Below are 18,424 nucleotides of genomic sequence, written 5' to 3'. Positions count from 1 at the left end.
GCCCTTGGGGACTCGGACAGTACAGCTAAAAGGCAAAAGGCCTGCCTTAGGCTGCCGACCTTTCTCCAGATTCAGACACTTCACAGGGAGGAAGAGTACCGCTTGCCTGTTGGCCTTTTTCTCCAGGTGAATTCTCCTCTGTTGGGCTTTCTGTGGTGCTGTGTAAGCTGGACCAGTCCCTGCCTGTTCTCAGGGCCACACTCATGGAAGGACATCCCAAACTTGTCTCCCCTTCCTCCTGAAGCCTTGCTGTTTCTTTCCCCCTAGTCTTCCTTACAACAATCCTCAGAAGTTCTTTCCCCCTTTTGCTTCTGGAATCTTCTATCTCTGCGCTCCTTCCTAACCTAGGCTATCTTTCTCTTAGTCTCCACTCCTCCTTTAAACCTTGTGACCTGCTGTTTGTTCAGCTCTTCCTGGAAGCTTTATTTATCGGTGCCTTTTCAGGGAATTCGGCGGCCATCCTCTGGCTCCCAGGGGGCCTCTGTTGTCCCCCATTGCGGCATTGAACACACACTCAAGAAATTGTCTATTTCTGGGTCCCACTCTCTACGCAAGAGGGAGCAAACTGGGCTTAGCTTCCTCCATATGCACGCACAAGGTGTCTCAGTGGAGCAGTCAGCCATGAGCTGGTGCACACAGTGTGGCATCCAAAACACCACAGTACTTAGTAAAGGCTATGAGTGGATGGGCTCACAGTGTCGTCTCCGTCTCCGTCCCGCAGAAAGGAGCGACACCACGACGTTCTTCTCAAAGCCGTTTATTCAGGAACCTTTCTTTCTGCATGCAAGCAACAATCTCTCTTTTCTTCCCTTCCTCTCTTTCCTTTCTTTTTTTCTTCATCCTCCCAGCCCCCAAGCACACTCCCTTATATCCTCCCTCAACTCCGCCTCCTCCGTCCAGACTGTGTAATCTCAGTTCATAGGTCCATGTCACATGGCCTGATCTTGCGTCATGGTGCGCCTGCGCAGCTCTCACAATGGATGTGGCTAGTTTCAGGTGTGTGAGGAAGTCAGGTGCCAGTCATGAGACGCCCGGGCGACATCTTGGGACTGCCGCCACACCCGTTCCCCATATCCTTTGTGACTGTATAGCTCAGAATGGCTCCCTACATCATAGTACAATTTCTATGACACCGAGTACCAAGTACCATGCTCCAGTGTTTGCACGTATTACCAAATACTCAGAAAAGTCCTAAAATTAGAGGTATTTTGAGTCTTCTATGAAAGATGACCTCTGGGCCGCCGTGAGATTGCCCAGTGGATAAAGGCCCTCGTTGGCAAGCATGAAGACCTGAGCTGAATCCCGGAAACCACATGGTGAAAGGAGAAAACCAACTCTTGCAAGTCGTATTTGCACATGCACACATAAGCAAGCAAATAAATAAATGTAAACAAACAAACAAACAAACAAACAAAAACCCCAAAAGGTGACATACATGACTTGAGAAAGTTGGATACAGTTTTAGATTACAGAACAGTGGACCTGGACCTAGGATGTGCCCAGTCTGTCTGTCCTGAAGCACTGCTCTTCTGTCCTCAGTGTCCCAGTTTAGGAAGCCTGTACTGCCACCCTTCTAGGGACAGAACTGACGCATGCCCGGATCCCGGGGCTTTCTCCCGGCCCTACTGTCCTCCCGACACCAAGTCACGCATGCAGCAAGAGTCCGGCCGACAGGCAAGCATGGAGGCTTCTGTAGGGAGGAGAATGAAGCCACCTCCGGGTGGAGGAGTCTTCTGCCTGGTCCCGCCTCTAGGCCACACAGCTCAGACGTGGTCTGATCCGCATCCCACTCAGCACCCTGAGTGCTAGAGTATTATCAACATAAGGGGCTTTGGCTCGTAAGTACCAATTGTCCTTATCTCCGTCTGAATGTGATTTTAAGACAAAATGCAGTTTTTTTGGGTTTTTTTTTTTTTTTTTTTTTTGCACAAAATACACAGTGAGGAATAGTTGCCAGATGCACTCATTAGAGACAGATTATTCCAGACACCAAAGAAAGCACAGCGAGGTTTGGAGTTTTGGAGTCAGACAGATTGGGCCTGCCTCCTAGCTCTCAGTCGTAGCAGCTGTGGAGGGTGATGAGCGTCTCCCTTTCTGAATCTCAGCCTCATCTGTGATGAGGCAGGGGGACCAGCCCAGCGGTTTGCCATGAGATCTGGGACTGGTTGCATTAGGATCACCTAAGTGCTTGTGGGCCCTGTGCAGACTGACTGTTACAGCTTGAGCACAATGTGTCCGCCACAGGCTTACGTGTGTGTGTGTGTGTGTGTGTGTGTGTGTGTGTGTGTGTGTGTGTGTGTGTGACGTGCTTGGTCTCTAGCTGGTGGCACTGTGTTGGGAGGCTGTGCAAACTTTAGGAGGTGGGGTTTGGCTTGAAGAAGTAGGTCCCTGGGGGTATGTCTTTGAGGGTTGTGTCAGCTGTCTCAGCTTCTGTGCCTCTCTTTTTCCCTCTCTCCCCCTCTCCCTCCCCGCTCCCTCCCCCTTCCCCACTAGGCCAGAAGGGAAACTTTCTTTTTATTGCTCTTTCCCATAGCACAATGGTCTGCCTAGGCAGGTAAGAGTGAAGAAGCATGGACCTCCGAAGTCATGAGGAAAACTGAACTTTTCCTCCCTTAAGTGTTTCTGTCCACAGCAATGAGAAAGTAACCACCATTCTACAGGAGCTCCAGGGATGGTCAGCCTCTGTGCTCCGACAGGCTTGGTGGATATCTCTGCTGTACACTCGGATCTGAGAACCATGAATTATCACCGTGGCTTTCAAACCTTGTTGATGATTCCCAGTGTAAGACTTAAAAAAAAAAAAAAATCAAAGCTGGGGGCTGGAGAGAGGGCTCAGCAGTTAATGGAGCTCACTGCTCTGACAGAGGACTCAGTTTGGGGTTCCAGCACCCATAGGAGGTGGCTCATAACCATCTTCAGCTCCAGGGGATCCAACACCGTCTTCTGACCTACACAGGGGTCACGCACATGCACTCCCCTCCCACACACAGTTTTTAAAATTGTTTCTTTTTTCCTCAAAGTAGTACTCACATCTACGCTCAGACTCAGTCCTAGGAATGGGTAGCATGCCTTTCTTTGCCTCTCTGAATGCTCTGTAGTATTTGCTCTCTGATTACGTTCCCCGTCATTTTGATCTGTATGTTTTTTAGATGTCGGATTCAGCCCATCCGTGGTTATCTGAGTTAAGTGTGCCCCCTTCCATCCCGCTCCCCAGGTTTAGGACGTGTGGCTTTGCTGGAGAAGGTATCCCCATGAGGTGGGGGCTTTGAGAGCTTAAGGACCCTCATCATTTCTAGTTCACTCTCTACGGTTTGTGCTGTGGTTAAAGAGGTGAGCCACCAGCCTGCTGCTCCAGGCACATGCCTGCCATCTGCCACCTCCACTATGACGTCATGGATTCCTCCTGGTCCAACCAAACTTTCCTCTATGAGTTACCTTGGTCATTGTGTTTTATCTCAGCCGCAGGAAAATAATGGACACACCCATCCAAATGATTTCAGGACCCATTCGTGGGTCATCATCTCCTGTGTGAAAACTCACAAATCCGAATGAGTTGGGCTGACCAGTATGGTGTCTGTAAAATATCGAATGTATTTCAGAAAGCCCATTGACTTTGTCATTCCAACCTCACTATTTGAAATCTCAGAGACTGGGGAAAAGTTAGCCCCTCTGAAATGTTTTTTTTTCCCCCTTACGTAAAGGCTGCCACCATTACTGCTGTTGAAGCTCGTCATTCTAAGTGAACCGTGATTCTCAGGCCTCCCCTTTGCCATGTGCCGGTGCACTAACTCCAGTTCATCTTTCCTAGAGGCTGTGATGACAGCCAGGACACTGGAAAGCTCTCCTGGAGGGGTGCTAACCAAGGCCAGTGGGAGGGCAAGTGAGTCAGGGCTGAGTCCTTTGTGGGTCAGAAGAGGGTCTCTCCTAGGGATGCTGAGCTCCGATGTAAATGTAAATGCCACGGTTTCAGGTTTCTCAGGATTTACTTAGCATCGCAGCTGACAGTGGGTAGCTTTCCACTAAGGAGACCAGCCACAGGAAGGTGCTGGTAAAGAATTGCAGCCAGGGTACCTGAATCCTGTAATCCCGCTTCTGTGCTAATCATCGCCCCCTGAGAAGTCAGACTTTCATTGAAGGCTAAGGGCCCAAAAGTCTGAAGCCTGTCTTCAGTGTGCTATAATTCTCCACTCTCTGTGTCCTTTAGGGAAAAAAAAAGAGGACGACAGGAACTAACTTGCCACATAAGGGGAGCCTCCCTGAGGGCCAAACAAGGCATTCATTATATGGTATGTCAAAGGACATTTTTTTAGTCACTTTTTTCCTGTTCCTCTTCCTCCTCTTCCTCCTCCTCTCCTCCTTCTCCTTCTCCTTCTCCTTCTCCTTCTCCTTCTCCTTCTCCTTCTCCTTCTCCTTCTCCTTCTCCTTCTCCTTCTCCTCCTTCTTCTCTGAAACAGGGTTTCTCTGTATAAGCACCCCAGCTGACCTGGAACTCACTCCGTAGATCAGGGTGGCCTTGAACTCCCAGAGATCTGCCTGCCTCTGCCTCCTGAGTGCTGGGATTAAAAGCGTGTGCCAGCACGCCCAGCTCACCTTTCTATTGTGTGTGAGAGGGCTATGCGTGTGCTACAGAGTGCACATGGAACACAAATGACAACTTGCAGGAGTTTGTTCTCTCATTAAACCATGTGCTCCCAGGACTCAAATGGGTCCTCAGGCTGGGCAGCAGTGCCTGAACCTGAGGAGGCATCCTGCCGACCCCCAACGACATTTTTAAATGATGATTTTTCTAGTAACTCTTTTTTGGGGAGAGGGCACACTATATGCCACATGCTGAGCAGGTAAAGTGGCATTGTAATGAAGTTCTTCAGGTGAGAGGAGTGGCTCCAAGAGTACCTGGCTTGGCCCCGAGGCACAGAGATGCTCAAATCTGTATTTGACCCTGTATTCTTGCGAAGTCAGCATGCGCTCTCTCAGACAGCCTCGCACTGTTATCTGACCCCTGGATTACGGAAAAGGGGAAGAAAGAGGAAAGAATCTAGTATCACTTAAGTATTAGCTTCACAAGCTGTTTTGTAATGGGGCTTCCAAGCCACGCTCCTGTGTGGATTCGGATTTCTATCCTGTTTTCTAGGTTAAAAAAAACAACCCTCAGGTAAAGGAAGCTTGAGTCTGCAGTTGGAGTTCACTGAATGGAGTGATTGCCAAGCACACACAAAACCCTGCGTTTGATTCCGCAGCACCGCACAAAACCTGGCCAGAAGCCAGTACTTTATGCCACCGTCAGCTTGGGTTGGTGTCTGTGGCGCAAATGAGAAGTCTTTGCACTGGAAGCTACAGCCAAGGCAGCTCTTATCTGCTTTAAACATGAAATTTGGTCTCTTGAGGGTCCCTGAGGGCCCAAGCAGTAAATACCCCCCTTTCTTTGCCCCCTTGTCTTTCATCGCTAGCCACCCCGTGCTGTCTGTTACTGTGTCATCTCACACAGTCACGTAGTGGGTGGGGTCAGTAGATTAGGTGTGGTTCCCCAACCCACGTGCCCATCTCATGGTTAGAGCTGAGCTCTCTAGCCACCTGCCCCCAGCCCGGAATAGCCTCTTGTAGGAAGTGGGGCAGCATTCTAGAAATCGCAGGGCACCTCTGGCCAGAGAGCAGTTGGGGCTTCGTGCTAGTTCTTAGGTACAGATTGCTGCCTTGGCCCTGTGCTCAGGGACTCTTTGCTCAAATCCCAACTCCACCTTTCACAGCTAGTGGGACTGGACATGGTGGCCTCTCAGTGCCTTGACCTCCTGACCTATAAAATGAAGGTCATGGTAAAGACTATGAAGGCTTTATTAAGAAACTTAAAGGTAAGATGCTTGGATCTTCCAGACGGGAAGTCAGGGCAGTCAGAATTTATGCTCCTATGACTGTGATCGGCGGGAGTCAGGGAGCCATGCCACGTTCCCGAATAAGCTGCCAAATCTTCCGCAGATGACCCCCACCTCACATTTTCAGACATGAGGGGCATGGGTCCCTGGGGGGCAGTGTCAGCTGGCTGGTGCCCAGCCCATGTGCTGCCTGTGCTGTGTCACTGGGTGGTGACAGAACAGGACAGGAGCCACACTGGTTGTCAGCTCTGGGCACCTGTCCAAAAGGCCACTGCAAGTCCTGCAGCCAAGGGAGCTGCCGCCTCCCAGATGCTCTTATCTGGCTGGGCTTGGGGACCCAAGTGAGGAGAATGCCTAGCACACAGGTGCTGGCACACAACAGCCTGCTGCGTAGGGAGAGAGACGGGGCCGAGAGGCCAGAGAAGGGATAGGCAGCAGCCAGAGGGCCTGGAAGGGAGAACAACCAGCATGTGGAGAGGGCCCAGGTAGAGGTATGGCATCAGAGGAGGGAAGGGCAGCATGAAGAGGGCCATGAGAGGAGAATTCTATATTTTCTGTAACTACAAGTGCACCCGCAAAGCATGTCATGGCCATGCCCTGAGACCCACCCTCTTCAAGCCATTGTGATTGTTAATTGGGGTTGTTAAAGTTTAGATAGGAAGCATCCCCCAAGCCTGGTGTATTGAAAGTTTGGTCCTCAGAAGGTGGTCCAGTTTAAGAAGTTTAGAAAACTTTAGGAGGAGGAACTTCGTGGAAGGAAGGGCCTTCTTCGGAGGGAGGTTCTTAGGGACATACTCTCCCTGGCCCATTCCTGTTACTTTCTCCCTGCTTCCTGGCCGTCGGGGGTGGCCGTTGGGGTGTGAAGTGCTCTGTTTCACCATACTCTTCTGCCTGGATGGACTGATACCTCTGACACCACGCTCCCAATTAAATCCTTCCTCTTAAGCTGTTCAGAGATCATGAAACTGTCTAATCCAAGGGTGAACACTAGTCCCTAGCTGGTCTGTGAAATTCCTTCTCACACACAGGCCTGCCCTTCCCTATCCAGGACAGTCCTGCCCCAGGACTGGTGACAGGTTCTCTTCATGGACCTGTTGCACCCCAGGCCAGCACCTCCTGCAATGGCAGGTGGGAGCTGGGAGGACAAGAGTGTGGAGGGGTGGACTTTGTGTCCCTTATCCCTGCCTCCCGGAGTTCACCCTTCAGGTCACCTTTAAACTATAGGAGGCCACAGGTGCTGTTCCCAGCTTGACTGGTCTTTCGGCTTTGTATCTGAATTAGCATAAGCTTGAACTCCTCACCACAGCCAATCAGGGCCTCTGGGACTATGCTTTGCCTCTCCTGGGTCACTTTCCCCAGTCATCCTGGGCTTCCCTCTTTTACCCTCAGCAGGCTGGTTTCTTCTGCTTCCCAGCAACTGTACTTGCTATTGCTTCTAATTTACATACTAGTCTCAGGCCTTCATAGCAGGCTCTCTCTGGCCTCCAAGTCCCTTCCAAGTGTGAGTCTCTTGAGCACCTAGCTGGAAGTGGCCTGCCACACTGGCACTTTCTGTCTCTGTCTTCTGGTTTCTCAGCAGTGTTTAACATCGCCCCCCCTCACAGTGTTGCAAGTCTCTTCCTTCTCTTCTTGTCTCAGTTTTGTTCATGGATTTTGTAGCCCTCAGTGCCTAGAGTAGAAAACAGCAAGTCTCACTTCCTGTCTAATCCCAGAGCCTTAGACGGTGAGTGGTACAAAGTGAAAACTCAGTGAGTATTTTTAGGTAAATGAAAGGTCTTAAGAAGTCAGCTGATCTCTCCCCTCTTTAAAGACACATTGGAGAAGAATTGAGTCCTTTTTTTTCTTTTATTGGATATTTTTATTTACATTTTAAATGTTATCCCCTTTCCCAGTTTCTCCTCCAGAAACCTGCTATCCCATCCTTCTTCCTCCTGCTTCTATGAAGGTGCTGCTTCCTCACCCACCCCCCATTCCCTCCCCCCTCCACACCCTGACATTCCCCTACACTGGGGCATTGAGCCTTGACAGGACCAAGGGCCTCTCCTCCCACTGATGCCCAACAAGGCCATCCTTTGCTACATATGTGGATGGAGCCAAAGGTCCATCCCTGTGTTTTTGTGGGATGGTGGTTTAGTCCCTGGAAGTTCTGGGAGCTCTGGTTTGTTGATATTGTTGTTCTTATGGCGTTGCAAACCCCTTGAGCTCCTCCAGTCCTTCCCCTAACTCCTCCATTGGGGACCCCGTTCTCAGTTCAATGGTTGGCTGCAAGCATCTGCCCCTGTATTTGTCATGCTCTGGCAGAGCCTCTCAGGAGACAGCTATATCAAGATCAGCTACAGAGCTAACAAAGAATTCTCAACTGAGGAATATCGAACAGCTGAGAAGCACCTAAAGAAATGTTCAGAACTGAGTCCTTTAAGGGAGGGGAGATGGGGGAGGATGGTGGGTCAAAGGGATGGCTTGGCTTTGGAACTTCTCCCCCTCCTGTTTAATATAAAGTAGAATGCACCGTGGGAAGGGGCAGCTAAGCCAGCCTAGGAGACGAAGCCTAGGGAAGAACATGGAGTGGGGCAGAGGCGGTGATCTGTGGAGACAGAGACCCAGGCTCCAGTCCCATCTGAGACCCTGCCACCTGGGAAGTTGGACGTGGCGTCTGTTTGCTCCCAAGCTTTGGTGATTCTGTCCATCAGGGCTGCTTTTCTGCTCTTCCACACAAAGGCTTTCCAGGGTGATCAGTCATTATCCCAGTTTCAGAGACTGCTCAGGGAGTAAGGAAACGGTGTGTAGACCTAGCATGTGGCCTGGCTCACAGTAGTGCTCCTCAGATGCCTGCTACACCTGAAGATGGTGTGAGGGAGCACCCCAGGCATAACCAGGACAGCCCCAGTGCCCTTTAGTGGACGCCCTTTAACTCATCTCTTGCCAGCTGCAAAACCCAAGCCCTTTGATTTTTTTTCCTCAGAGCTGAATTCTCACCTGATTGGGAGGAAGAGAGGAAAGGAATGTGTCCTGCACACAGGACCCCATGCTCAGGGTCATAGACTCTGAGGTGCAGACACAGCCAACAGCCACGGCTACCTGACTTGGCTTCCTTCCCTCCCCCTTTCCAGGGCCAGCCCCGCAATGAATATGCACACTCAGGCTTCAGTCAGCCTGGAAGGACGCTCTGCCTTCTACAGGTCAAATACCATGGCAACTGAGCTGGCCAAACTCTACTGGCCTTCTGATATAATGGGCTCCAGTGAAATACACAAAGGGACCGTCTCCTGATGCAGACATTACCCTGGAGTCCCACTGACAGGTCTTCTTAAATAGCACAAAGGTAACAAGACGCAAGAAGAAGGGCAACGTGAGTCCTGGAGAGAGTAGGATGGGATTCCAGACTCGAGGTGCCAAGACAGCTTTCTTACTCTTGTCCTGGTTCATCTTCTGTAAGCTACAGTGGCAACAGAGCCCACTCACTCTGATGCTAGGGTTGAACTCCACTGTCCACTTAACTGAGTATATTCCCTGAGGCCATGTGAGGCTGGGCGTTGCACTTGGTGCCTCGGAGAAGTTAGAGAAGAGCATGAGAGACATCAATCATTATGCCCAGTTCATTTAATATTTAAGTGTGGTGTATGTCATATTACTAAATTATCAGGTGCTATTTGTGCTTGATGAAGTAGACTCTGGGAGAGAGGAAGGCTTGTCTTGCCTCCAACACTCACTGTCCTAGGACAAGCTATCGCCCTTACTAAAAAAGGAAAAGAAAAGAAAAGAAAACCGAACAGCCTCACGCTGATAGTATTAAAAAACACCATGGTGCCTCCTCCAGAACAGCGAGAAGGTGAATGGTTTCTAACTGAAGTTATTGTTTATTCCAAAGTACAGAAATACCTCTAGTGGGAACAGCAAGCCAGAAGCTCATCAATGGGGAGTTCTCAGGAACTCCGTCAATGACTCAGCCTCCCTAACTGGCTTTCTGCTGGTTGTGAGCACCAGTTTGATGATAACTGATACCTCTCGTTGCTGTTACTGATCTTATACTTGGCAGCTTTTACCTAAGGAAACACTCAGCCCTGCTCTGCCCAGGACTCTTGAGCGAGAACTCCAGCTGGCTGCCTCAGACAGGCTTCCACAGTCAACCTTTGCCTTTGGTTTGCTTTCACAACTGGGCTAATCCAATCCTCTCTTCTGGATGCTCTGGACCCCTGCTTTGATGATGTTTTGATATCTGTTCTAGTTTGCTTTCTGTGGCTAGGGTAACATCAAGACCAAAAGCTTATTGGGGAAGAAAATATTTGCTTTATGTAAAAAGTTATGGTCCACCATGAAGGGATGGTTAAACAGGAACTCAAGGAGAAAACTTAGGGCAGAAGCCACTTCTTAATAATACTGCTTGCTGCCTCCTCCTCTCTTTTATAGCCTAGGCTTCCTGCCTTGGGATGGCACCTTCTGCAGTCTTTCTTACTCAACTGACAATCAAGAAAATACCCCATACGCACGCCCACAGGTCAATACGATAAAGACAATTTATCAGTTAAGGTCCCCTCCTCCCAGGTGTCAAAGCTGACACCCATGGTTAGCCATCACCATGTCCACCTGCCACCTCTCTCTATTGGCTACTCACCATTACTTGTTTTACCTGTGTGACTTCATAATCACTCCCAAAGAGAGCCTGGGGAGCACGGATCATTCTCGGGACTGTACAGAATGCTGACAGTCACCATGAATGAAATTCACAGAGTGCTGGGGCATCCCCAAATGCTCTGAACTGTGGTTCTTCTACCAAGCCATATTGACCTAGGCCAGATGTGCAGTTGAGTGGCAACGTGCTTGGTCTCACATGTGCGAGAGTCTGAGTTAGATCCCCAGGATTACCAGAAAAAGTTAAAAATTAAAAGAAAACAAATGGGTGCAAAGACAAAATACAAACCATAACAAACAAACACGTGAGAAGATGTCCTACCTCCCTTGCTGTCAGATAAATCCAGACCAAAACACACTGAGATCCCGCCTCGCCTCAGTCAGAGTGGCAGTCATCGAAATGGTAGCCACAAATACTGTCAGTGATGAGGGCAAAAAGGAGCCACTGTACACTGTTGGCAGGAATGTGAACAACTCCAGCCACTGTGGAACAAACAAACAACCCACATAGATCTGTCCAATGACCCCGCTATAGCGCTCCTGAGATCCAGATCAACAGGCCACACAAATACTTGCACATCGACATTTCCTGCATATAATGCAGGACACTCACATTACGGAGTCAAGCTACTGTCCATTAGCAGGGCACTGGATAAGGAGAGTGGGGTACATATGTATAGAATGTGGTGCATACATACAGCAAGTATTTTCATCCCTGAAGAAGAATGAAGTTATCCTGTTTATAGGAACAGAGAAGCAACTGAAGAGAATCTTATTAAGCAAATTAAGCCAGTCTTGGGAGGACAGGTGCCATGTTTTCTCTTGTTCGTGCTTCTAATATTTTGTACTTTTATAATATTTTATAATTATAATTTTATAATATAAGAAGTCATGTGTGGTATATAAAAATGAAAATGTCTGGGGGAACGATTGAGATGAACAGAAGAGATGCAGGGGGTGGGATATGCTCATAGTGTAAGAGACACATGCTCAAAAGATTTCAAGTTTACTGCACACCTACGGAGGGTCAAGAGGGCTAGGGAGGTGACTGAGCCCCAGCTGGCCTTTTCCCTTCCGTGGCACATGCTATCTTCACTCCAAGTAGTAGCTATAAATATTTTTAAAGTAAAAACTGTATCACGGTGTGTAAGGGCTTTCCAATTGCACCACAGTGCTAACTGTGCTGAGGAGGTGGCTTAGCCAGTAGAGTAGCTGGCATACAAATAAGCATGAATACCTGATCTTGGGTCCCAGTGCATATATAAAGCTTGACATGATGACACATGCCTGTAATCTCAACACTAGGAAAGCAGAGACAGGAGGATCCCTGGGACTTTCACACACACACACACACACACACACACACACACACACACACATACACACACACACACACAAACACACACTCCCCACATGTACACAAACATACACACACATAAACATACATGCACACACACATACACACACAAGCACACACATACACACACATAAGCACACGCATGTCCCTCACATGTGCACATACACACACATGTCCCCCACATGTGCACATACACACACAAACACACATACATGTGCACATACATGCCCCCACCCATACATACACACACACACACACACACACACACACACACACACACACACCAATCAATTCAATTCAAACTTGTTATTGCTGCTCTGCTGGCTTCCCTTGGCTCTCTCTAACTCTCCTCAGGCAAATTAGAGAAAGTGCAGTGGTCTTCAAAGCCTGATCCCACACGAAGAGTCTGACTCAGTAAGCAAAGGGTAGACCTAACCATGCCCACTTCTAGGCTGTTCTTGTGTTCTAATAGTGCTGCCAGCCTAGAAACCCACTTTGGATCCACAGGTCTTTCATTTGTTCTTTGAAGGTACTAAGGTTTGCCCTATGTCAGGACCGGTGTACAGGCTACTCTCTGTTAGGATATCAGCCCCTCTCCTATCTCCCCTCTGTCTGGCTTCTCTTCAAATTAATTTATCTTTCATTAAAAATGTCACTCTCTGCCACCTGCCTCTTTTTCTGTTGGTTATGTGCACCATCAATTCCGGATCATTGTCCATGGTCTGTGTCTGTCACCGACCTGGCTTGTGATCAAATGTAGAAGTCTATTTTTAATGCCAACTCCACATGCATGCGGACACTCGGTGAGCAAAGTTTAGAGTGGGGATAGCTGTTGGGAACAAGGAAGCTGACGTTAAGGGCCCCCCCAGTCTAGGATGCCAAGGCCAGGGCCCAGAACAGGACAGCTACTGTTAACATCCACTCCTCAGGTGGACGCCTGCACCCGCAGCCAGCCTCCTTTGATAGCAGCTGAACAGCTTATGGGCTCAGAGCTCACCTGAGTTCTGCTTCCTCAGCCAGCATGCTGGCAGATGTTTGCAGCTGGCTTTGCCTGTTATCCTTAGGGTCCAGACAGATTGCTTTTCTTCTGCAGATAGCCACTGCTCCGGGCTACTGCATCATCCCCCAAGCTGTTCAAGCACGGCTGGAAAGGCAACCCCTCCTTCCGGCTTTGTTTTGGATTCTGCAACAGTGGGATCCAGCTCTTAGCTCTTGGCATTCGGAATGGCAATGCTTAGGGAGCAAGCGAGATTCATTTCTAGATGCTCAACCAGAGTCCAACACTCCTATTTTCTTCTATTCCTCATATTCCATGAAAAGAATTGGTGTCCCGGGCAGTAGCAGATAATCACATCCAAAACTGCCCAAGAAGGCCATTCACAGGCCTAAGTGGATGAGCAGTTAATAACGAAAACTGATGGCAGTGGTCTTGCCCCACATAAATAAGTTCAATTAAGGCACAATGGTGATGGGAAGTCAACTGATGGCTGTCTATGGACTCTTGCTTGCCTTTTCTGAAAGACTGGCTCAGGCCTTGAGCAGGGGATACAATGTATGCCAGGTTCTTAAAAGGGTAAAGAGTTTCTTAGTAAAGGATTTAGATGGGAGGCTGAAAAGAGAAGAGAGAAGAAGAGAACTCTGCAGGGATCTGAGGTTGCACGAAGCTCCAGTCTCTGTTTCCAGGCTGGTCAGATGGCTTTATGAGTCCCTGGTGGCTCAAGAGACACCTGGTGAGGTTTCATGCCACTTTGGGAGTATGTCACGCCAATATGAGGGAGTAATGTGACCATGACAATCAGGGAATGACAGGCAGGTATTCAGCTAGGTCCCCCTGGTAGGTCTGGGAAGAGGCCTCTCTAAGAGCCCGAGGGGCCGGAGGTGGGGAAGGCAGGGCTCCTATCTGGGCTCTGCTCAAGTTCAGGGCTTTCTGGACTGAGTGACAACTCCCAGCAAGCTTTGGTGGGATCTGCATGGCTGACTCTCAGTTCAGACAAGGCCTAAGGTTTCTCATAGATAACACACATTTCAGGTCAGGGTGATACAGGCTGTTCCTGGGGATGCCCAGAGATGTCAGGTTTGACATCCACATTCTGGAGGGCATTAGCATGGAGGGGGTCCTGACAATATTTGTACAGCACACCACTGGAATATCAGTTTCCCTGAGTTAACCTAAAATTTCAGGGCACACCACAATGCTGCTAGAGACCTACCCATAGCCCTCTTTGAGGTTTTTTACGCACGCCTCCACTCCCAGAGGTTTCCTTGTACCTCAGCCCCATGCTGGTTGCCCGACATCTTACTTTGCCTCTCTTTGTCACTTGCTTTTATTCTGAAGACCTGTGAATGCCACTCACATGAATAAGAGGGAACCCTGACGGCTGGGGAACACACCCGGTGGATGCTCTCCAAATTTGGACTGGCGTTAATGCAGTAAGCAGCTGAGCTCCAATAGTGTGAACCAGAAGTTACAAACCCATCTCTGGACGCAGTTCACACTCTGATTAGGAATAGGGCTTGCTGGTCACCCCCTCCCAATAATCCCAGTACCTGGCAGGTTGAGGCAGGAGGATGTGGAGATGGAGATCAGCCTAGGCTACAGAGTAAGCCCTTGTTACTTGGTCCTTCTGGAGCAGAGAGAGACAGAGGGATCAGTCCGGAATAAGAGGCAGCTAGAGCAGCGTCTCTTTGTCCTGTTAGCTCCAGTGTGCTCTGCACACCAGGGCTGAGTTAACCAAGGGAGATGTGAAACTGTGACGTCTGTTCACACAATGGAGACTAAGAAGACCTTACTCAGTGACAACAACTGCTCCTGTCACAGACCTTCGACCTGTTTGAACTAGACTCCAAACCTCCACCCCGCTGAGCCTATTACAGCCACCATCACCTGCATGAGGTGTGGTTGCCCGCATGGTCGTCCCACAGGGACCCGAGAAGGGAGAATCCGTGTCTCTTGAGGACGTCTGTCCCGTGGCCACACCCCTGCCTGCATCCACACTGCCGAAGCGGAGCCAATGCTTGATTTAGTTGTGAGGAATGGAGCTGCATATCATATGCAGGGAAATCTCGTTAACTCGAAACTCGGGAGACCAGACGTTAATTCCTAAGTCAAAACAAAAGCGGGAATGGGCTGGTTTCAGATGTTTTTATTAACAGAGCGTTTTGTCAGCTGGGAAATAGCAAAGGTTCTGAATTATGCACTGTTTGAGGAAGCCATTAGTGGATTAGGAGAGGTTTTTTTCTTTCTTTTTTCTTTTTTTTTTCTTTTGCCATTTATGCTACAGGACATAACAAATGACTTCAGGGCTTAACACTCTCCATCTGCCTGAGCCTCTCTGGCTGGAGAAGGACGGACTGAGCTAGCTTCCCGCTATAGAATGGTTTCCTTTAGGCCATGACTTTGGTCTTAGATGCTGAGCGACAGGGGAAGGGGATAGGTGCCAGCTCTGTAGGATGCTGATGGGGACTCCAGCTGCCCTTCTGCATGGGAAATCAGGTGCTGGATGATGCTGTGAGAATTCAGAAGAGACTCTGCAAAACCTCTCTGCCCTGTTCCTGCCGGACCTACAGCTCCAACAAGCTGCTGTCTTCTCAGCTCCCTGTCCCAACCAGTTCCGTCCCCTGAGAATGGCCCCCCTTCTCCCTGCCAGCATCTTGGCGGCCATGTTTGTTTTCATGAAGTTCCAGTGGGTAGCTGGAAATGATGCCATTTTGAGGGCCACATCTCCTTCCATGCACTTCTCTGGAGAAGGGGATAGAGGCTCTCCGATGCCCTTCGCTACGCTGTCTGGGTAGTTCACAGAACAAAGTACAACTCAAGATGCAGGGCAGATGTCTCCAGGAGAAAGGAGGGGACTTTTTCAGTCTTGAATTCTATCTCAGCCATGGTCTTGTTCTGGACCGGGCATTGGGGACATGGAAGACACACGTCCAATCCTCGTCTTAGACGTGCGCACGGCCTCCCAGCAGGCAGACGTGGAATGACAGTAGCACCCACCCACCCACTGTGTGTGCCCTCCCTTATGCTCCTTCTTTCTCCCCTTCCTTCTCCATAGGTCAGCACTGGGAAGTGGTTATCCCTGCTTAGGGAGCGGAGTCACTTTTAGTGGACGATACTCACCAACCCTCTCTGAGCAGCATCCTGTGCATGGCTAATGTCTCCTGACCCCCGCCTTTCCCACCAGCCCTCCCTAGACCCTGGAAGCCTCCCTCAGAAAACGTCTCAAGAGCCTCCCAATTCACTTACACTCCCCGACATGGCTCTACGCCCTTCCTCAGTCCAGAGTCCAGCTGGGACCAAACTGAGGACAAAGTCTCCAGTGACTTATTAGGTTCGTGGCTGGAGGAGAGAGGCAGGAGAACCCAAAGTAATCGCTCAATTTCAGGCCTGCTCAGAGCTAAGTGAATTTAATAATCCATAGATCATGTTATACAAATTGCATTTCACAGTTTTACCAACTTACCCCACACTGTGCACAGTCCTGGGTGGCTTATTTCACAAATAAATAGCCGGGTTCTAAACAGCTCTATTTCCTTAGCGATCACTCTTGGAGCCCGGAGTAGTCCCAGCTCCTCCCTCACCCGCTTTTGCAGACCACGAGTTTACTGCCAAAGAGGCTTTACTTGTAAAAACTAATTTTTATGTGAACAAAGGAAAAATGATGTCGTTTATTGAGCGCTGGCTACATGGCAGGCCACAGGCAACATGTTCGATATCTGTGATGCATTCGGCACTAACAGTGTGAAGAAAAGGGCATTGTGCCGTTTTACAGATGGAGAACCTCAGGACCGGCTGGGCCCTGGGTATCATCTAAGTCATGGAGCTGGTACCCACAACCCAGACTCCATAAAGCAAATGTCAATTACATAAAAGTGCCGTCCATGAGGAGACCTGCGTGCCAGCATCCTGGCATAAAGTGCATTTGGGCTGGGAGACAGAGCCTGCAGCGTGTCCTGGCACTAGAATAACCGCTGTGGTAACCTTTGGTCTTTGTGCACCGCCTTTGAGGATACTGCAGACATCCTGATGCATGCAATGAGACAACCAGGCCTAGTGGGAACGCTTGAGTCGTGCCCGGTTATAGAGACCGGTTTTAACCATTCACCCACTGCTGAATCTGGCCGTCAGGGTGCTTGGCCAGCTTAAAGGGAAGAAAGGAGGCAGGGTAGTTTGTATAGAGCTCTGTTCTGAATGGCCCATCTGAGTTGAGGTGGGGGTCCCTGTGTCTGGTCTCTCATGTCTCACCGCAAGAACCCATACTGATATACACAGCCCAGACCCCAGAAAATGAAATGCCAATTAAGTAATAAAAATGTGCCCCCCTCGAGGAGACCCGTGTGCCAGCATCCTTGCACAGAGTGGACTTGGAACAGAAGTCCCTGGATCATCCAGGACGGTGAAGGCACAGACACACTCTTCTCAGAGGCTTTACAAGTCAGCCCAGAAAGAACCCTTCCTATCATCCTTTTACAGCAAGGGAAAGAGGTGACTGGATACTTGCCCGTGAGATAAGCACAACTACATCTTTTTTTTTTTTTTGGTTCTTTTTTTCGGAGCTGGGGACCGAACCCAGGGCCTTGCGCTTCCTAGGTAAGTGCTCTACTACTGAGCTAAATCCCCAGCCCCATAAGCGCCCATTCTAAGTCACTCTATTAGACTCCACAGTTTAGACTTAGCTTAGACTCGGAACCCCCATCTCACACATCCGTTCACGGCCATGAGAGAGGAATGAAAGAGGTGAAGCAGATTAGGACGGAAGGCACACGTCCTTCTTGGGTAGGTCTTCTCAGTGGGGGTGTGGTTTGATATCCTAAATAGCACAGTGAGAGGAACCCAGGTTTTTTGGATTCAGGGAGAAGAAACCCAGGACTCCATCAGGCCAGTCTGCAGCAGTCCGACTGCCTGCCTCACTGGTGCTGGGTTCTCTGCTCTGTCTTCATGCCTAACCTTGGAAAGGAGTTGGCTCACAGGTCTTTGGAGGCCACTCCTAGTTCTCAGGAGGCTAGGATGATGAAGGCTTTACCTTTATCAGGCTCATGCTGTAGGGACATCTCTTCAGTCAGGTCTCGATAGAGATCATGTCAGGAAACACTATGGACAGACAGAAGGGCACTGGCCTTAAGGCAACCTCGTTCTTTCTCCCTCCTGACTCCGACTCCTAGAGCCCTGAGCCAACAATAGCTCAACTTTCTGTAGTGATGACAACTCTGGTGGGCAGGCGGGCAGTGTCTGAGATGCAGTGTATGTTCTGTCGTCAAAACCCTAAGCACTCGACAGCCCAGTGCTATCCCCTGGCAGGCTGGAAACTTCATTAAGAGGCATAAAACACCCCTGAATGTCCCGAACTCTGCCCTGGAGAGCTGCCCACCGGGAGCAGACACACCCAAACTTTCCTCAACTTTCATTTAAACCAAGCAACCTCTGACCCTGCTTTCTGGGCTGACTGGGCCCTGGCGAATGACCCAGATGACAGAGCAAAGGACCCTGTGGCGAAAGGAGTACTAATGGATACAAGCAGCAACTATGAGGGCCGCAGTGAAGAAGCCTAGGAGACGAATTAATTTCTCATTTTTT

The 18,424-nt window shown here is 49.6% G+C and overlaps 2 protein-coding genes across 3 annotated transcripts in view; both read right to left on the bottom strand.

Moving 5' to 3' along the window:
• Positions 1-18,424, bottom strand: part of Nav2 (neuron navigator 2) — a 658,579-nt gene that overhangs the window by 553,768 nt on the left and 86,387 nt on the right. The gene's annotated exons all lie outside the window — the stretch shown is intronic.
• LOC134483127 (uncharacterized) overlaps positions 1-18,424 on the bottom strand; it is an 84,877-nt gene that overhangs the window by 43,930 nt on the left and 22,523 nt on the right. Inside the window, exon 1 of the mRNA XM_063278370.1 lies at positions 1-18,424. This exon is cut by the window's left edge and continues 43,930 nt beyond it; it is cut by the window's right edge and continues 22,523 nt beyond it. The gene's annotated coding sequence lies outside the window, so the exon portion shown is untranslated.

Source organism: Rattus norvegicus, chromosome 1, assembly GCF_036323735.1.
Source record: "Rattus norvegicus strain BN/NHsdMcwi chromosome 1, GRCr8, whole genome shotgun sequence".
NCBI lineage: Eukaryota > Metazoa > Chordata > Mammalia > Rodentia > Muridae > Rattus > Rattus norvegicus.
The sequence above is the reverse complement of the archived record's forward strand: the minus strand, read 5'-3'. Positions and strand labels throughout refer to the sequence as shown.